The 20,760-nt window shown below is 39.0% G+C and overlaps 1 pseudogene; it reads right to left on the bottom strand.

Moving 5' to 3' along the window:
* Nucleotides 1-9,800: 9,800 nt before the first annotated feature.
* Nucleotides 9,801-11,357, bottom strand: LOC137772147 (elongation factor 1-alpha 1-like; annotated as a pseudogene).
* Nucleotides 11,358-20,760: the final 9,403 nt, after the last annotated feature.

The following is a 20,760-nucleotide window of genomic DNA, read 5'->3' as shown; positions in this document are numbered from 1 at the left end:
AGATGTAAACTCAGTTCTGTCACTGCTAGTGTATTCATTTTTCTAAGCCTTCATTTCCTGATCTTGTATCTAGGTAATTATAATATCTACTTGTAAAGGGTTCTGGTGATGAATAAATATGATGATATCCATTAAGCGTCTAGCATAGTTCCTGGCCCATTTATTATTCAATTTCAATATAAAAGGAAGAGACTGGGGAAAAAAAAGAAAGATGAAAAGGGAACCTATAGATTGAAAGAGACTTAGAGGACACATCAACTAACTGCATATATGGAGCTTATTGGGGTCCTCATTTTAACGACTGGGAAATATACTGGGAAGTTTAAATGATGAGTAGACATTTGATGATATTAAGGAGTTATTAACTTTTTAAGTTGTGATCATGGTATTGTTATGTTTAAAAAAATAAGTTCCTAACTTTTAGAAATACATACTGAAATATTTATGAATAAAACAAAAATTTGCTTATAAACATTTCCACAATAAAAAGTTGTACCTATACACTGCTCTTTTTAAAATTCAAGCCTGTCTATATAGATACAAATAAAATTTTGCAAGCAAATAAAATATTCCTGCACATGTGCACTGGGATAAATTAAATGCCAGGCAAGGTTCAGGCACATCTGCTCTGTTTCTACTCTCACTGGCATTAATAATCATGTGGGAAAGAGTAACATCGTGCTGTGATATTTCACTGTAGGTATTTTTGGTGTTTTTTGTATATCATGAGTGCTTCTTTTCTGACATTATGAAATAAATGCAAGCAATTCTTAGATACTGTAATTCATATTTAAAATAAAAATTAGCACTATTCCTCTTTTAAGCCTCTAGATTTGTTTAATTTTTGACCGTCCTAAGATTGCAAGGTGAGCTGTCAACAAATAAATACACTTTCAAAACTACTGGTCTGTGGAAGTCATGATCTTATTGCTTCTGTACAACCAGAACAAAAGAAATATTGTGGATGCTAAGTTTGATATAAATCTGAATACACTCAAATACAAGATTTTGTATTTATCTGTGTATTATTCTCATTGACTGACTATAATAACAAGTTATACACTTTGGGGAAAAACTGTCTAGCAGGAGAGGGACAGACGAAAACAAGGTTTGGTTCCTCTGTGAAATGATCTCACTAAGCTATCTTCCTCAGACGTCAAGGATCACTGAGGTGGGAGTCACTCCTGCCTGCCCTCCCATTCTCACTGACAACCACACCTTATATTTTAGAAAAGTCAGGTTAATGTACACTCTTCTCTTTGCTTTCTGTGCTGATGTCTCCTAACTCTTCATCAGCATAAGCTTCACCTCCTTTTCTCCAGCTTCAGAGGAAGATGGTCTCTTTTCATCAATCTCCTGATTGTTCTACCTTTACTGTTCAACTAGGTTTGAAAAAAATTTCTTTTTTTACATTGTGGTAAAACACACATAACATAAAACTTACCATCTTAACCATTTTTGAACGTACAACTCAGTAGTGTTAAGTATATTCACAGAAGTCTTTTCATCTGGCAAAACTGAAATTCTATACTCATGAAGCAATAACTCCCATATCCTGAAGTAATAGTTCAAACTTACTTTCCTGGCTTTCTTACCTCTTCCTCACCCACTACAACCAAGATCCTCTTTGTTTACTTTACTTTTCTCCAAGGTCTGCTAGCAGACTCTATTTTTTGGTAGCATTTCACATTCCCACTCCTACCCCCCCCCCAATCCCCCCACCACCACAGTAATAACACTCTCCTGGCTCCACTCCTGTCTTACTGAATGCTCCTTCTTCGTTTCCACTGTTAAGTGTTGCTAAATGTTCCATTGCTAAACATTCTCTAAATGTTATTTGTTGGGTTCTTTCTGCCCCTGGCTTTTATCTCATTCTACACCCATCTTGGGTAATCTCACTCACCCACTCCCATGACCTCAATTTTGAAGTTTCCCACATCTATATAAACTCCAACCCAGGTCCCTTGCAAGATTTATTTTATTACTACTCTGTGTCAGACACTCTTACAGCACTACACTTTCAGAGTTGAATAAGAGAGACATGGACAAGCTAAGTAGCCGCAAAAGAAGCTCTGCCTATTATAATGATAATATCGTACTTCTTTTTTAAACTTATAATCATATTCTAAAGCCATCATTCATTATTTTTTTGGCTTCTGTGGTGCCACAGTATCTTTTTAAAACCATATTTACATCTTCTTCTCAGCATCCAGAGCTGGTTTTTGGGTATCCTCCTATCTTCCAGTTACACCACCTTCTTTGTGTCCCACCCAGTCCCAGGGCTTTCGAAACACTACACAGGGGTGAATTTCAAATCTTTATCTACAGCTCTGACCTCTCCTTGGAGCTCCAGACATGTACACCCATTTGCCAACTTGACATCTCCTCTTGGATTCAATAGTTGTCTCACATTTCACATGGTCCCATAGAAATTCCCATTTTCCTCTCTCCAATCTGCTCCTTTCTCAACAAATATTTCCAACATCCACACATTGCACATGCCGAACATTCAGCAGTGTTCTTTGATTCCACTTTTTCTCTTGTTCCCCACGTTTAATCTACCACCAAGTCCTTTTTAACTCTACTCACACGTCCCAGTTCCCTCTGCTTCTCTCCATCTCTACTGCCATCACCCTAGCCCACCTGATTGATCCCTCCCATGAGGGCGACTGCAATAGCTTGCCAACTTCTTTCTACTTCTGCTCCTGTCCACCTTCCACAAAGAAGCCCATGATCATCTAAAAATATACACCAGACCATATCACTCGCCTGCTTAAAACCATGCAGTGACTTCCTATGGCGCTTAAAATAAAACCCAAATCTGTTGCCTCAGGTCACATGCCCTTTGAATTCTAGTCTGGGTCTACCTATTAAACTTAGTCTCTTACCCCTCACCATCTTAACGCTGTTCACTGGCCTTGTTTCCATTTCTTGAGCGGGTTAAACTTTTATCTTCTTAGCTCCAGCTGTCCCTTAGCCTGGAATGCTTACCCCCAAATCATAGAATGACTGTTTTTTCTTGTCATTCAGATTCTGCTCAGAGAGGTCTTTCTTTCCATGTAATTTCAAGTAGCCATTGGCCAGTCTCTCTTATGTCAGCCTATTTTCATTTTTGCACAGTGCTTAACATTATCTTCTATTTTTCTTGTTTGTCTCTTTACTTGTCTGGTAATTATCTATCTGCCTCTGCTAGGATGCTCTGTGAGACCAGAGATCTTGTCTCTTTGGTTCATTCCTGTATTCCTAGAGGTAGACAGTATCTGGTACTTAAAAGGTACTTTTATAATGTTTGAATGAATGAATAAAATGTCTCCAGACCTCAAACTTTCTAATTCAATCTCTAAACAGCTGCCAAAGTGAGCTCCTCAAACACCTGTCTCACCGTCATTCCCTACTTGAAACATTCCAGAGATGCCACGTTGCCAAGAGAATATAATCCAAACTGCTCAGCACAGCGCACAAGACACCACATGACCCGGTCTCTCCTTGCCTCTCCCATCTCATTTCTTACTCATTTCTTACTCTTACTCATTTCTTACTCTCATTTCCCATCTCATTAGGCACCTGCAAGATGCCTAATGACCAGCATGTCCAAGATGTCATGCTGTTTCACGTTCCTGGGTCTTTGATCCACTTTTTCAAGTCTGGACTGTCCTTTCTCCCCATTACTCCTCTCACTCCAACCCCCTTATTTACTCAGTTTTTAAGATACAGCTCAGGTCAGGAAGCCATTCTGACCCCCCTATTATCCCAGACTCCAATCTTTTCCTCTATCAATTATACTTGCCTCCATAATAGCTGCTTAACTCTTTACTGCTCCTACTTGCTTTCATGTCTGTCTTTCCACTTGGATTATAAATTCCATGAGGGCAGGCATAGTGTTATATATCTTTTCATATTACATATCATAGTGTGTATATAATTCTATTCCCGGATATGACTCATGGTTGGCACTTGCACATGTTAGTTGACTGATTCACTGAATATATGGGTCAAATTATATCACTTATCATAAAAATGCAAGACACTTGAAAATGCTTGATATCACCTGCCATTGGGTTAACAGATGCTACTCATTATGTTGTGTTTACTGTAGCTCAGGCCCCACTGCATGATAACTTAGATGAGTGAAGATGAGTGTTTTCAAACTCTTAAGGAAAATGTGCTCTGGGAGAGCATAGTCAATTTATCGCCTAAAACCAATTCTTAGATCATCACAGGGAAAATGAATGGGCCTGACAAGAATTTGAAATACTAAAGGAAAAGTTGATTAAAGAAGGCTTCATGAATGATTAATTATAAAATTTAATATCTGTGAGAGAGAGTTTTACTGACATTTAAATAAATGCCAACAAAACAAGCTGCAGTTAAGCACTTGCCATAGCAAATAAAGCATCATCAAGGTATTTGTTCTGAATCACAATTATATAAAAATGGAATGTGCAACTCTGAAATAAATGTTCATTTATTAGGTTAGGTGTGACTCATTGGTTAAAGTCTTACATTTTGGACACTTGTTTTTACATGACAATTGCAAGTCTTGCTATGCAAAGGTGAGTGTACTACACCTCCTTTCTCTGGGCTCCCAGCCCATCTTCAGTCTACTGCTTTCTGGTTTCCAGTTATCTCTGCTTTAACTGACACCTTTTCATAAAGTCTCCAGTGACCTTCTGATGAACATATCCAATGCCCCAGGTTACTTGAATCTTTGGGGCTTTTAATCCATTGATTCAATTAGTATTTATTTATCATCCACTCTGTGTTAGTGTTAGGCACTGATGTGACACATGGTAATAAAAAAAAAAGAAAGGACCCTCCCCTCCAAAAACCAACCAAACAAACAAACAAAAACCCACCCAAGAAAATCCCCAAACACAAACCCAGACACACATAGGAAACAAAGGATAAAAACAAAAATCAAACCAAACCAAATGACAAACTAAACAACTAAACAACAGACTAAACTACAAAACAAACTTGGTTCCTGACCTCAAATATTCTATCATCTAATAAGAAAATAGACATTAAATAAATAAGTACAGAGATAAACATTTAATTAAATTGTGATGAGTGCTATGAAAAGTGAAGCACATCATGTTCTGAGAAACTGTAACAGGGTACCCAATTTGAATTGAGGATAAAGGCAGAACCTCTGAGGAAGAGACTTGAAGGAGGAGAAGGGAGAAAAAGTCCAAATGGAGAGAGAAAAATAAATAATAGCTTGGAAAATATGTTTGGTTGGCTAACACGTGAAGAATATGAATCCTGTTTGGCTTGATCATTTCCCCAAAGCAGCAGATGAAGAGGAGGAATTGTCAGCTATCACAAATAAACTAAACAGTCATAGGGATACACAGGATACAGTCAAAGAGAAAGCATTCTGGAGCCATATTTTAAAGCAGATAAGAGAGACTAGCTTGCAACATTTTCTTCATTTTGAGGTAATTCAGAGAAAAAGGAGAGAAAGCCAAATTGCTTAAGCATGCATATAAAGAATGTGGAGTGTATTATGCAGATACGCCATCAGAAGAAAGAAATGAAGTTAGGTACCTGTCAAGACACTGATTCTGCTACATTCCATCCAACACACAAGGGAATTTCTGGGAAGCTGTTTTTCCTTCTGACATATAGCAGACCTTCCCTTAATCCTTGATGGTACGTAAATGTTGGGCACATCCATGGCCTCAAGGTTGGGGAAGATGAAGTCATTGGCTGAAAATTGTTTTATACGTCTAGGATTGCAAACAATAAGTATGAAAGAGAAACTGATAGGTTTTGCAGAAATGAAACTTCCTTTGTGTGGTTAGTACATGTGATTAAACAAGAACTGCAAAGTGTACTCACCACCCTGTTTGGGCTTTTCTGGATCTTTGGCACTTTCATTCCTTGTACAGAAATAGGGGAAAAGTCTTTCTCTTTTTAAAAATTAAAAAAAAAGAAATTCCTAAGGCAGTAGTTCTCAACCTTGTCTACACATCAAGATTACCTTGGGTCACTTTGAAAATTCCATGTGCCTTGGAAACACTTCAGGACCTCCTTATCAGTGTGTCTGGGATGGGTTCAGGGATCAGTAGTTTAAAAAGCTTCCCAAGTGATTCTGATGTGCTGCCAAGTTTAAGACCTATTTTAGTAAGTAAGTCTTTATTTACCTATTCTCTCTTTTTTCTTTTTAAAATAATCCCTTTTCTGAAAATTAAATGCACATTGAAATAAACCCCAAACTTAAATGATCAGATTTCTTAAAATAAAAAGGAGGAGCTTAGAAACTTCCACTAGAATGTTTGTGATCTTACTGTCCTGCCCTCAACACCCTGCTTTGTAGGTGGTGATGAGTAGCTGGGCCACAGGTCCCCATAGGCGAGTCTGACTTTGGCTGGAGGACTTGTTAGGGTTTCCCAAATATTCTCACTCACCACAGCCTCTGTACGACTCCAGATGTCTACAACGGTCTTCTGTCTAGTATTCTCTGCCTTTGACAGACCACATGTCCTAACCAGGCCTTCTGAAAATTGGGCCCCTGGAGCCATACCAGCTTCCCCCATTTGCCATTACTTCCCTTCACTTTGCTCTCAGTTTCCTCTAGCAGATGTCAACACACAGGTGTACAACCCTTCATCTGCAACCCTTGGGGCCACATGGTCCTGGAATTCAGCATGTCTTAGACTTTGGAAAGGTAGATTGTGCATTCCACATCTTACATACTTCCCTTAGTGTGGCTGGAGGGGCACCCTGTAATCAAGCACTTGCATGTTCTTCAGGAAACACAGGATTACTCCCATGAATTGGGATGAATAAGGACTACAAACAGTCTCATGTCTATTCAGTTCAAGTTTTGCCACCAAATGATACTGCTAGAACTTTATGAATAAAAAACTTTAGGAATGGAGGACCTGTGGTAGCTGCATTATTTAAAACTTGTTTTGCAAGATTGCCTTTTCACTGACTTTACTGGTTTTTCTCACTGCTTATAACAGAAACATTGTAACATGAAGTTAAACGGATTTCCATTGTCAGTTGCTTTGAGTGTTAATACTTTCCATTTGGTCAGAAATGGAAACCCCAGATAACCCCAGATTTTTTTGTTGGGGGGAGAATAAAACTAAAATAGATTAAACAAACAGACCTTTAGAAGCTGTTACCATTGAACCCTGGTGACTCAAGTTCAGAAAATGAAAGAGCTGACTTAAACCTCAGGTGGGCCATTTCACCCATGGTCATCTTAGTAACTCTCTTCAGCCTTCAGATGTCTTTCCCCGCTCTAATTTTACGTTATTTAGTCTTCATAGTTGTATTAGCTGAATTTCTGTTATATTGGCCTTCCTCATATCTGTCAGGACATGGGGCTGGGGGTGTCGGGGCGGGGGGAGGTGGGCATGTTGTGGAGACTGAACTGTTAAATATCATGTGACCTCGTTGTTTTCACAGGCTGGTGAGGCCCAAGAGAACTCTGAGTTATGTGTATCTATTTCCCTATTAGATTAGCTACTCTTTAAGAGCAGATTTTCTTCCCTGTGTGCCCCTTAGATCATGTGGTATAGTTCATGGGTGGTTTAAAAAATCCTATCGTTTTCTTCATAGTTGATAGTACAATTTCTTTTGGGAATAAGTGGTCTTAAAAGAAGAAAATACCTTGGAGCATTTGGGTATGAAAAAATAGGCCCACCGTAGGATTCAGAATGTGGGGCAGAACAAATGGAGGGTAGAATGACTTTCCATTAAAAAAAAAAAAAATGACGGTGGTAGGAGGGGACAGAAGGGAGAGAGAATGGCTGAGCAACGTGGAAAATCAGCCAAAAGACTCTCTAGAACAGAATGACTATTAATTCCAGTTGTGATGGGTCATCAGTGCAAACCCAATCTATTTCTTAATTTCTCTAAACTTTTTGTAACATCTGCTACACAAAGGCTTTGTGTGCATAATTTTGTTTGTGTGTGTGTGTATGTAAAACTAAGAAAGGTAGCTGAAAAACCCATGCAGTAACGAGCAAGCTGCAAGATACCAAGTGGAGAACAAGAAGTCAGCTGAAGCAGGAGGTAGTTATGAGAACATAAGCCCCCCAGGAATGCACAGAAATCTTGGACAGGGATTTGGACTTTCAACATGAGGTATGCTGGAGACCAGTCTTGTCTAGATTTTAAGAGGCAAGTTGACCCTGGATGTCATCTAAATTAAGTAATAAATGCTCTACAAAGGTTACAAATGACATTACAAAATGATAAACACTGGACTTAGCAGAATGTTACAATTATCTGTAAAATGGAAAGAGTCCTGGAGAAGAAATTCAAAGTCCTGGGTTTGAATTCTTTTTTTTTTTTTCTTCAACTCCCAGCATCTTCATTTTTCCTAGAATCTAGATACGATGAACTCTAGCAGGGCAGTTATTACTATTTAAGCCTTACACTTTAGATTCTTTAAACTACTTCAATATTTGTAAATCTGAGAATGCACATTCCAATAACCGCAAAACTAAAATTTGAGATTATACCAAAAAATTTACTCAATGTTGATGTGACTACACAAAATTTTGTGTGCAACACATGGACTTTAATATTGCAGAATTTGGCCTTTTTTTAAACTGAAGTATAGTTGATTTACAATGTTGCAATTGTTTCAGGTGTACAGCAAAGTGATGCAGTTATATGTATACATACATATATCTATTCTTTTTCAGATTCTTTTCCATTATATGTTATTATACGATATTGAATACAGTTTCCTGTCCTATACAGTAAATCCTTGTTGTTTATCTATTTTATGTATTGTAATGTGTATCTGTTAATTCCAAACCCCTAATTTATCCCTCCCCCTCCCCCTTCCCTTTGGTAACCATAACTTTGTTTTCTATGTGTGTGAGTCTATTTTTGTTTTGTAAATAAGTTCATTTGTATCATTTTTTAAGATACCACATATAAGTGATATCATATGATATTGGTCTTTGTCAGACTGACTTCACTTAGTCTGATAACTTCTATGTCCAGCCATGTTGCTGCAAATGTTAATATTTAATTCTTTTTAATGGCTGAGTAATATTCCATTGTATATATATACCACATCTTCTTTATCCATTCATCTGTCAGTGGGCATTTAGGTTCCTTCCATGTCTTGGCTATTGTAAATAATGCTGCTGTGAGCATTGGGGTGCATGTATCTTTTCAAATTAGAATTTTCATCTTTTCTGGATATATGAATTTGGCCTTCTTACAAGAGCTTAGCTATAAACAAAAATACTTTTTGCTTGTCTGTCCTAACCTATGAAGGGTTGCAACCAACAGACTCCCTCCCACAGCTTTTCACTGTGTCCCTAAAAAACATAGATGATTCTTCCTCTTAGACAAGGGGGAAAAAAACCAAAATTCCCACCCACAAAAAAATGTTAACCCAGAATTATCAAATTTTGGTTTCAGCAGATAAAACACCAAAAATAGTTTACAGGAAACACTTACTTAAATCTTTTACCTAAGTAGTACTATAGGAATTTACAGTCTTGACCAAAAGAGGACACGGGTTTCTCATTAAACTTTATTTTAATGGGTCTCAAAATTCTGTGACAGATTTTTGGTCAAATTGTTTCTATTAAAAATTACTGATTTTAAAAACTAATAACTTAAAACTGCCATACACACACAAAAACAAGTGGTCCACAACACATTTTCCTTTCTTTCTGAAAGTTTTACGATGCATTATCATTAACCAGTCTTTTACCGTTAAACTTAAATTGCCAACAGAAACAAACAGTCCTGAGAATGTTCTTCCACAACTGATTAAGACTGGGGTGTCAGGTATTAGGGATATTATTCACTTAGCCTTCTGAACTTTCTGGGTCATCCACTGCTTTGATGACACCCAAGACACGTCTGTCTCATGTCACAAACAGCAAAATGATCCTGAGGAGGATTGTCAGAAAAGCTCTCAAAATACATGGGCTTTCCAGCAACTATATGAACCACGCCAGCATCACCAGCTTTACAGAATTGGGAGCCATCTTCCAGCTTCTTCCCAGAATAGCAGTCAACCTTCCTCTTCAGCCCAGCAAACTTGCAAGTAACATGAGCTATTTGACAATCCTGCACAAGTGCATAGCCAGCACTGATTTGGCCTGGATGGTACAGGATAATCACCTGAGCTGTGAAGCCAGCTGCTTCCATTGGTGGGTCATTTATTTATTTATTTATTTTTGGCTGTGCTGAGTCTTGGTCGTTGCGTGCAGGCTTTCTCTTGTTGCGGAGAGTGGGGGCTACTCTTTGTTGCAGTGCGCGGGCTTCTCATTGTGGTGGCTTCTCTTGTTGTGGAGCACGGGCTCTAGGCACATGGGCTTCAGCAGTTGTGGCATGTGGGCTCAGTAGTTGTGGCTCATGGGCTCTAGAGAGCAGGCTCAGTAGTTCTGGCGCACGGGCTTAGTTGCTCTGCGGCATGTGGGATCTTCCTGGACCAGGGATCGAACGCGTGTTCCCTGCATTGGCAGGTAGATTCTTAACCACTGTGCCACCAGGGAAGTCCCTGGTGGGTCATTTTTGCTGTCACCAGCCACAGTGCCACAACAAACATCTCTGACAGACGTGTTATTGACATTGAGGCCCACCTTGTCCCAAGATAGAGCTTCACTCAAAGCTTTAGGATGCATTTCAACAGACTTGACTTCAGTTGTAACGGTGACTAGAGCAAAGGTGACCATTATGTTGGGTTTGAGAACACCAGTCTCCACAGGGACGGTGCCAATACCACCAATTTTGTAGACACTAGACACCCTGGAGGAGCAGACGCAAGGGTTTGTCAGTTGGAATACTTGGTGGCAGGATGCAATCCAGAGCTTCAAGCATTGTGGTTTCACTGGCATTGCCATCTTTATGACTGACTTTCCATCCTTTGAGTCAAAGCATGTTTGTACTTGGCTGCAGCATGTTGTCACCAATCCAACCAGAAACTGGCACAAATGACACTGTGTTGGGGTTGTAGCCAATTTTCTTAATGTAGGTGCTGACTTTCTTAATGATTTCCTGGTATCTCTTCTGGCTGCCGGGTGGCTCAGTGGAACCCATTTTAACACCAACAATTAGTTGTCTCACCCACAGTCTGTAAGCCAGAAGTGCATGCTCACAGGTCTGCCCATTCTTGGAGATCCCTGCTTCAACTTCACCAACACCAGCAGCAGCAGTCAGCGCAGCACAGTCAGCCGAGGGTGTGACTATAGGCATGTTTTTGGTAGTCTCTGTGTCCTGGGGCATCAATGATACTACTTGCTGGTCTTGAATTTCTACAGGGGAATATCAGTGGTGATACCAAGCCCACGTTCAGCTTTCAGTTTGTCCAATACCCAGGCATACTTGAAGGAGTCCTTTCTCATATCAGCAGCCTCATTCTCAAATTTTTCTTTGATTCTTTTGTTGATCCCACCACATTTGTAGACCAGATGGCCAGTGGTGGTAGACTTGCTCTAATCTATGTGTCTGGTGACAACAATATTGATATGAATCATTTTTCTTTCCCACTTTGGCTTAGATTTAGTTGTGATACTTGTGATCTGGTGGCAAATCTGTTGTGAAAAAGTAGGTTTGAATTCTGTGGCATTAAGTAATTATGTGACTTTGGGAAGATGCTTAATTACTCTGAGCTGCAGTTTTCTTACCTGTCAAAGGATAGAAGAAATTAATTATTGGTTCTCTTATCTGTAAAATGGCTCCAATGGTAACTAAGATGCCTTAGGAAGGAGAACAGAATTTGGAATCAGGAATATACACATAAAATATACCTATGTTTGCATACTGCTCTTGCCACGCTCTGGCTGTGTGACCTTCAGTGAGCTACTTAAATTCCTAAGCCTTGGTTTCTTCATCTATAATAATTAAAAAGTAGTAATAATAACACCTATGCCTCAGATGGTTCTGAAAGGATTAAATATTTTTGCCTAGGTAGAGATGCTTGATAAATATTAGGCCCATCTCTTTCAGATTTAAATTCAATTTCTTTGCTCAGTTTCCTTCTTCATGGCCTTGAAAGAGAAAAATTTCTGGTTCTGTTTTGCAGGGTGGCCCAACTTCATACCAACTTACCTCTGTTGAGCAGAAAAGGAAATAACATTAATTCATCTTTGCATTTGCCAATTATATGGAATTTAACAGCACTATTAAAATCCGTACGCTGCTATGGTTACTAGTATAATGTACTAAGTATTAACCGAGAAAGCTCTATTTAAGAATGGCATCCAGAGAGGTGGTAAATTTTGCCTACAGATTCTTTCACTGCTATGTAGCTTCTATATCTACTGTAAAGATAATACTTTCCCAGTGTCAATTAGAAGTCCCAAGTCTCTTTGTATTAATAATCCTGGAAGACACAGTGGTAGTGGAACTCTTGCTCACTTTTTTTTCCCCTGGGAATAATTGGAGGCTGTAGCCATCACTCACCTCACTCTTAACCCCAATAATCTAGGAATAACTCCATTTATGTTTATAGTAAAAGGCGGCCCAAAGCAAAGAAGGTATGAAACGCTCAGTTTTCCTATGCAAATGGGAAGTCCATTTCTTGATCTGGATCATGCCCTAACTTTCTTCTCACTAAATAGCCAGCCATCATAAGGATGCCTTGGACAGGACTTTATCTCACTAAATACTGCTTTTGCAGTATTGTTGAAGAACAGCTAGAGCAAGGGCACAAGTCTGTCTATCTTACTTCTGTCTGTATTTCTTGGGTGCCTACACTTTCTGTCTCCCTAGGTTCCTAGTATCATGAAAGGGGAAAGGGAGCTCTTCCCAGTACCTACGAAGTGTTGATGGGCCACTTTTTCTGTCCTAAATCTTGTATTTCCTATTGGCCTCATGACATATCCATTTCACCCACAGTGTGTATCTGAGCTTTACCTACCAAAGAAAGTTAGATTTAGGGGAGAGGGTCTGAGAATGGGTGGAAAGCGATGTACAAATATATTATTCTTAATTTTGGTTCACATTTTCAACTGTTATCTTAATGGGATGACTATATACTGCATTGACCGAACCCCTTTATAATCACTCCTAGGTTGAAATGATAGAGCTAAGCTGATGAAGAATTTCCAAATGATTATTGTATTTCAAAAGATGCTCTTCTAGGCATTGTGTTAATATGTGCTGCCTATATTTCTGACATAATATTTCTTTTTATTTGTATGATTATGAAAGTTTCTCTACCATGTTGTCATTAGGATGGTAATGGAGAACAAAGATAGTTGGTGCTGATTCAATTTATTTTGCCCTGGAAATACACAATGCCCTAAATTATAAATATACCTTAAACTGAGAGGTTCAGTGTTTCAGTGTAGATATAACATCAACACTATGCCTTAGATTTTTTTTTAAACATCTTTATTGGAGTATAATTGCTTTAAAATGGTGTGTTAGTTTCTGCTTTATAACAAAGTGAATCAGCTATACATATATATATATCCCCATCTCTTCCCTCTTGCATCTCCCTCCCACCCTCCCTATCTCACCCCTCTAGGTGGTCACAAAGCACTGAGCTGATCTCCCAGGGCTATGTGGCTGCTTCCCACTAGCTATCTATTTTACATTTGGTAGTGTTTATATGTCCATGCCACTCTCTCACTTCGTCCCAGCTTACTCTTCCCCCTCCCCGTGTCCTCAAGTCCTTTCTCTACGTCTGTGCCTTTATTCCTGTCCTGCCCCTAGGTTTGTCAGAACCATTTTTTTTTTTTTTAGATTCCATATATGTGTTAGCATACGGTATTTGTTTATTTCTTTCTGACTTACTTCACTCTGTATGACAGACTCTAGGTCGATCCACCTCACTACAAATAACTCAATTTCGTTTCTTTTTATGGCTGAGTAATATTCCATTGTATATATGTGCCACATCTTCTTTATCCATTCATCTGTCGTTGGACGCTTAGGTTGCTTCCATGTCCTGGCTATTGTAGAGCTGCAATGAACATTGTGGTACATGACACTTTTTGACTTATGGCTTTCTCAGGGTATATGCGCAGTAGTGGGATTGCTGGGTCGTATGGTAGTCCTATTTTTAGTTTTTTAAGGAACCTCCATACTGTTCTCCATAGTGGCTGTATCAATTTACATTCCTACTAACAGTGCAAGAGGGTTCCCTTTTCTACACACCCTCTCCAGCATTTATTGTTTCTAGATATTTTGATCATGGCCATTCTGACTGGTGTGAGGGAATACCTCATTGTAGTTTTGATTTGCATTTCTCTAATGATTAGTGATGTTGAGCATCCTTTCATGTGTCTCTTGGCAATCTGTATATCTTCTTTGGAGAAATGTCTATTTAGGTCTTCTGCCCATTTTTGGATTGGGTTGTTTGTTTTTTTGATATTGAGCTGCATGAGCTGCTTGTAAATTTTGGAGATTAATCCTTTATCAGTTCCCTCATTTGCAAATATTTTCTGCTATTCTGAGGGTTGTCTTTTCGTCATGTTTTTGATTTCCTTTTCTGTGCAAAAGCTTTTAAGTTTCATTAGGTCCCATTTGTTTATTTTTGCTTTTATTTCCATTCCTCTAGGAGCTGGGTGAAAAAAGATCTTGCTGTGATTTATGTCATCGAGTGTTCTGCCTATGTTTTCCTCTAAGAGTGTTATAGTGTCTGGCCTTACATTTAGGGCTTTAACCCTTTTGGAGTTTATTTTTGTGTATGGTGTTAGGGAGTGTTCTAATTTCATTCTTTTACATGTAGCTGTCCAGTTATCACAGCACCACTTATTGAAGAGGTTGTCTTTTCTCCATTGTATATTCTTGCCTCCTTTATCAAAGATAAGGTGACAATATGTGCATGGGTTTATCTCTGGGCTTTCTATCTGGTTCCATTGATCTATATTTCTGTTTTTGTGCCAGTACCATACTGTCTTGATTACTGTAGCTTTGTAGTATAGTCTGAAGTCCGGGAGCCTGATTCCTCCAACTCCATTTTTCTTTCTCAAGATTGCTTTGGCTATTTGGGGCCTTTTGTGTTTCCATACAAATTGTGACATTTTTTGTTCTTGTTCTGTGAAAAATGCTATTAGTAGTTTGATAGGGATTGCATTGAACCTGTAGATTGCTTTGGATAGTATAGTCATTTTCACAATGTTCATTCTTCCATCCAACAACATGATATATCTCTCCATCTGTTCGTATCATCTTTAATTTTTTCATCAGTGTTTTATAGTTTTCTGCATACAGGTCTTTTGTCTCCTTAGGTTGGTTTATTCCTAGGTATTTTATTCTTTTTGTTGCCATGGTAAATGGGAGTGTTTCCTTAATTTCTCTTTCAGATTTTTCGTCATTTGTGTATAGGAATGCAAGAGATTCTGTGCATTAATTTTGTATCCTGCTACTTAACCAAGTTCGTTGATTAGCTCTAGTAGTTTTCTGGTAGCATCCTTAGGATTCTCTATGTATAGTATCATGCCATCTGCAAACAGTGACAGCTTTACTTCTTCTTTTCCAATTTGGTTTCCTTGATTTCTTTTTCTTCTCTGATTGTTGTGGCTAAAACTTCCAAAACTATATTGAATAATAGTGGTGAGAGTGGACAACCTTGCCTTATTCCTGATCTTAGAGGAAATGGTTACAGTTTTTCACCATTGAGAATGATGTTGGCTGTGGGTTTGTCATATATGGCCTTAATTATGTTTAGGTACATTCCCTCTATGCCTACTTTCTGGAGGGTTTTTATCATAAATGGGTGTTGAATTTTGTCAAAAGATTATTCTGCATCTATTGAGATGATCATATGGTTTTTATTCTTCAATTTGTTAATATGGTTTATCACCTTGTTTGATGCATATATTGAAGAATCCTTGCATTCCTGGGGTAAACCCAACTTGATAATAATGTATGATCCTTTTAATGTGCTGCTGGATTATGTTTGCTAGTATTTTGTTGAGGACTTTTGCATCTATGTTCATCAGTGATATTGGCCTGTAGTTTTCTTTCTTTGTGACATCTTTGTCTGGTTTTGGTATCAGGGTGATGGTGGCCTTGTAGAATGAGTTTGGGAGTGTTACTCCCTCTGCTATATTTTGGAGGAGTTTGAGAAGGTAGATGTTAGCCCTTCTCTATGTTTGATAGAATTCGCCTGTGAAGCCAGCTGGTCTTAGACTTTTGTTTGTTGGAAGATTTTTAATCACAGTTTCAATTTCAGTGCTTGTGATTGGTCTGTTTATATTTTCGATTTCTTCCTGGTTCAGTCTCGGAGTGTTGTGCTTTTCTAAGAATGCGTCCATTTCTTCCAGGTTTTCCATTTTATTGGCATAGAGTTGCTTGTAGTAATCTCTCATGATCCTTTGTATTTCTGCAGTGTCAGTAGTTCCTTCTCCTTTTTCATTTCAAATTCTATTGATGTGAGTCTTCTCCCTTTTTTTCTTGATGAGTCTGGCTAATGGTTTATCAATTTTGTTTATCTTCTCAAAGAACTATCTTTTAGTTTTATTGATCTTTGCTATCATTTCCTTCTTTTCTTTTTCATTTATTTCTGATCTGATCTTTATGATTTCTTTTCTTCTGCTAACTTTGGGCTAGTTTTGTTCTTCTTTCTCTAATTGTTTTAGATGTAAGGTTAGGTTGTTTATTTGAGATGTTTCCTGTTTCTTGAGGTAGGATTTTATTGCTATAAACTTCCCTCTTAGAACTGCTTTTGCTGCAACCCATAGGTTTTGGGTCGTCATATTTTCATTGTCCTTTTTTTTTTAGGTATTTTTAAATTTCCTCTTTGATTTCTTCAGTGATCTCTTGGTTATTTAGTAGTGTATCATTTAGCCTCCATGTGTTTGAATTTTTTACAGATTTTTTCCTGTAATTGAAATCTAGTCTCATAGCGTTGTGGTCGGAAAAGATACTTGATACGATTTCAATTTTCTTAAATTTACCAAGGCTTGATTTGTGACCCAACATATGATCTATCCTGCAGAATGTTCCATGAGCACTTGAGAAGAATGTATATTCTGTTGTTTTTGGATGGAATGTCCTGTAAATATCAATTAAGTCCATCCTGTTTAATGTATCATTTAAAGCTTGTGTTTCTTTATTTATTTTCATTTTGGATGATCTGTCCATTGGTGAAAGTGGGGTGTTAAAGTCTGCTACTATGATTGTGTTACTGTTGATTTCCCCTTTTATGGCTGTTAGCATTTGCCTTAGATATTGAGGTGCTCCTATGTTGGGTGCATAAATATTTACAATTGTTATATCTTCTTCTTGGATTGATCCCTTGATCATTATGTAGTGTCCTTCTTTGTCTCTTGTAATAGTCTTTTTTAAAGTTTAATTTGTCTGATATGAGAATTGCTACTCCAGCTTTCTTTTGATTTCCGTTTGCATGGAATATCTTTTTCCATCCGCTCACTTTCTTCCTTTATGTGTCCCTAGGTCTGAAATGGGTCTCTTGTAGACAGCATATGTATGGGTCTTGTTTTTTTTATCCATTCAGCCAGTCTGTGTCTTTTGGTTGGAGCATTTAATCCATTTACATTTAAGGTAGTTATCAATTTGTTTGTTCCTATTACCATTTTCTTAATTGTTTTGGGTTTGTTATTGTATGTCTTTTCCTTCTCTTGAGTTTCTCGCCTAGAGAAGTTCCTTTAGCATTTGTTGTAAAGCTGGTGTGGTGGTGCTGAATTCTCTTAGCTTTTGCTTGTCTGTAAAGTTTTTAATTTCTCCGTTGAATCTGAATGAGATCCTTGCTGGTTAGAGAAATCTTGGTTGTAAGTATCTCCCTTTCATCATTTTAAATATGTCCTCGCACTCCCTTCTGGCGTGCAGAGTTTGTGCTGAAAGATCAGCTGTTAACCTTAGGAGGATTCCCTTGTATGTTATTTGCTGTTTTTCCCTTGCTGCTTTAAATGTATTTTCTTTGTATGTAATTTTTGATAGTTTGATTAATATGTGTCTTGGCATGTTTGTCCTTGGATTTATCCTGTATTGGACTCTCTGCACTTCCTGGACTTTATTGACTATTTCCTTTCCCATAATAGGGAAGTTTTCAACAATAATCTCTTCAAGTGTTTTCTCAGGCCCTTTCTTTTGCTCTTCTTCTTCTGGGACCCTTATAATTCGAATGTTGGTGTGTTTAATGTTGTCCCAGAGGTCTCTGAGACTGTACTCAATTCTTTTCATTCTTTTTTCTTTATTCTGCTCTGCACTAGTTTTTTCCACTATTTTATCTTCCAAGTCACTTAATCTGGTCTTCTGCCTCAGAAATTCTGCTATTGATTCCTTCTAGAGAATTTTTAATTTCATTTATTATGTTGTTCATCTTTGTTTTTTTGCTCTTTAGTTCTTCTAGGTCCTTGTTAAATGTTTCTTGTGTTTTCTCCATTCTATTTCCAAAATTTTGGATCATCTTTACTATCATTACTCTGAATTCTTTTTCAAGTAGACTGCTTATTTCCTCTTCATTTGTTTGGTCTAGTTGGTTTTTACCTTGCTCCTTCATCTGCTGTGTGTGTCTCTGTCTTCTCATTTTGCTTAACTTGCTGTGCTTGGGGTCTTCTTTTCTCAGGCTGCAAGTTCGTAGTTCCCGTTGTTTTTGGTGTCTGCCCCCAGTGGCTAAGGTTGTTTCAGTGGGTTGTGTAGGCTTTCTGGTGTAAGGGACTGGTGTTTGTGTTCTGGTGGATGAGGCTGGATCCTGTCTTTCTGGTGGGAAGGACCACATCAGGTGGTGTGTTTTGGGGTGTCTGTGAGCTTATTATGATTTTAGGCAGCTTCTCTGCTAATGGGTGGAGTTGTGTTCCTGTCTTGCTAGTTGTTTGGCATAAGGTGTCCAGCAATGTAGCTTGCTGGTTGTTGAGTGGAGCTGGGTCTTACTTAGTGTTGAGATGGAGATCTCTGGGAGAACTTTCACCATTTGATATTACATGGAGCCAGGAGGTCTCTGTTGGACCAATATCTTGAACTCAGCTCTCCCACCTCAGAGGCACAGGCCTGACACCCGGCCGGAACACCTAGAACCTGTCAGACACACGGCTTAGAAGAAAAGGGAGAAAAAAGAAAGAAAGAAAGAAAAAAAATAATAAAATAAAATAATTAAAATAAAAAACAAAAAAATAATTAAAAATTAAAAAATTAAAAAGTCATAAAAAAGAAAAAGAAAAGGAATAAAGAAAGAAGAGAGCAACCAGACCAAAAAATAAATCCACGAATGATAACAAACACTAAAAAGTATACCAAAAAAAGAAAAAAAAGAAAAAAAAGGACAGAGAGAATCCTAGGACAAATGGTAAAAGCAAAGCTATACAGACAAAATTACACAAAGAAGCATACACATACACAGTAACAAAAAGAGAAAAAGGAAAAACAAATGTATATATAAAAAAAAAAGGAAGACAGCAACCAAATCAATAAACAAATCTACCAGTGATAATAAACTCTCAATACCAAATTAAGATAAACATAAAACCAGAAAAAAATTAGATGCAGAAAGCAAACCTCAAGTCTACAGTTGCTCCCAAAGTCCACCGCCTCAATTCGGGATGATTCGTTGTGTATTCAGGTATTCCACAGATGCAGGCACATCAAGTTGATTGTGGAGATTTAATCTGCTGCTCCTGAGGCTGCTGGGAGAGACTTCCCTTTCCTTTCTTTGTTTGCACGGCTCCTGGGGTTCAGCTTTGGATTTGGCCGCACCTTTGTGTGTAGGTTGCCTGAGGGCATCTCTTCTTCGCTCAGACAGGATGGGGTTAAAGAAGCAGCTGATTCAGTGGCTCTGGCTCACTCAGGCCAGGGGGAGGGAGGGGTACGGATGCGAGGCGAGCCTGTGGCAGCAGAGGCCGGCATGACGTTGCACCAGCCTGAGGCACGCTGTGTGTTCTCCCGTGAAGTTGTCCCTGGATCACAGGACCCTGGCAGTGGCAGGCTGCACAGTCTCCCAGGAGGGGAGGTGTGGATAGTGACCTGTGCTTGCACATAGGCTTCTTGGTGGCTGCAGCAGCAGCCTTAGCATCTCATGCCCATCTCTGGGGTCTGCGCTGATAGCCGCAGCCCGCACCCATCTCTGGAGCTCCTTTAAGCAGCGCTCTTAATCCTCTTTCCTCCCGCAACAGGAAACAAAGAGGAAAGAAAATGTCTCCTGCCTCTTCGGCAGTTCCAGGCCTTTTCCCAGACACACTCCTGGCTAGCTGTGGTGCACTAGCCTCCTTCAGGCTGTGTTCACGCCGCCAACCCCAGTCCTCTCCCTGGGATCCGAACTCCGAAGCCCGAGACTCAGCTCCCAGCCCCCACCCGCCCCAGCGATTGAGCAGACAAGCCTCTCGGGCTGGTGAGTGCTGGTCAGCACCACTCCTCTGTGCGGGAATCTCTCCGCTTTGCCCTCCGCACCCCTGTTGCTGCGCTGTCCTCCATGGCTCTGAAGCTTCCCCCCTCCGCCACCCACAGTCTCCACCCACGAAGGGGCTTCCTAGTGTATGGAAACATTTCATCCTTCACAGCTCTCTCCCAGAGGTGCAGGTCCTGTCCCTATTCTTTTGTCTCTGTTTTTTCTTTTTTCTTTTGCCCTACCCATGTACGTGGGGAGTTTCTTGCCTTTTGGGAGGTCTGAGTTCTTCTGCCAGCGTTCAGTAGGTGTTCTGTAGGAGTTTTTCCACATGTAGGTGTATTTCTGATGTATTTGTGGGGAGGAAGGTGATCTCCATGTCTTACTCTTCCGCCATCTTGAAGGTCTCTTATGTCTTAGATTTTGATTGAAGTACAGGAATACCTTTGTCAGGTCAGCATGATGAAATTGTGCTAATGTATCTTGCTCTAATAAAGGAAAATGAGACATAGAAAAATAGTTTTAGGGGT

The sequence above is a fragment of the Eschrichtius robustus genome, chromosome 11 (genome assembly GCF_028021215.1).
Source record: "Eschrichtius robustus isolate mEscRob2 chromosome 11, mEscRob2.pri, whole genome shotgun sequence".
Lineage (NCBI taxonomy): Eukaryota > Metazoa > Chordata > Mammalia > Artiodactyla > Eschrichtiidae > Eschrichtius > Eschrichtius robustus.
Note: the sequence above shows the minus strand (reverse complement) of the source record. Positions and strands in the feature narration are given on the sequence as shown.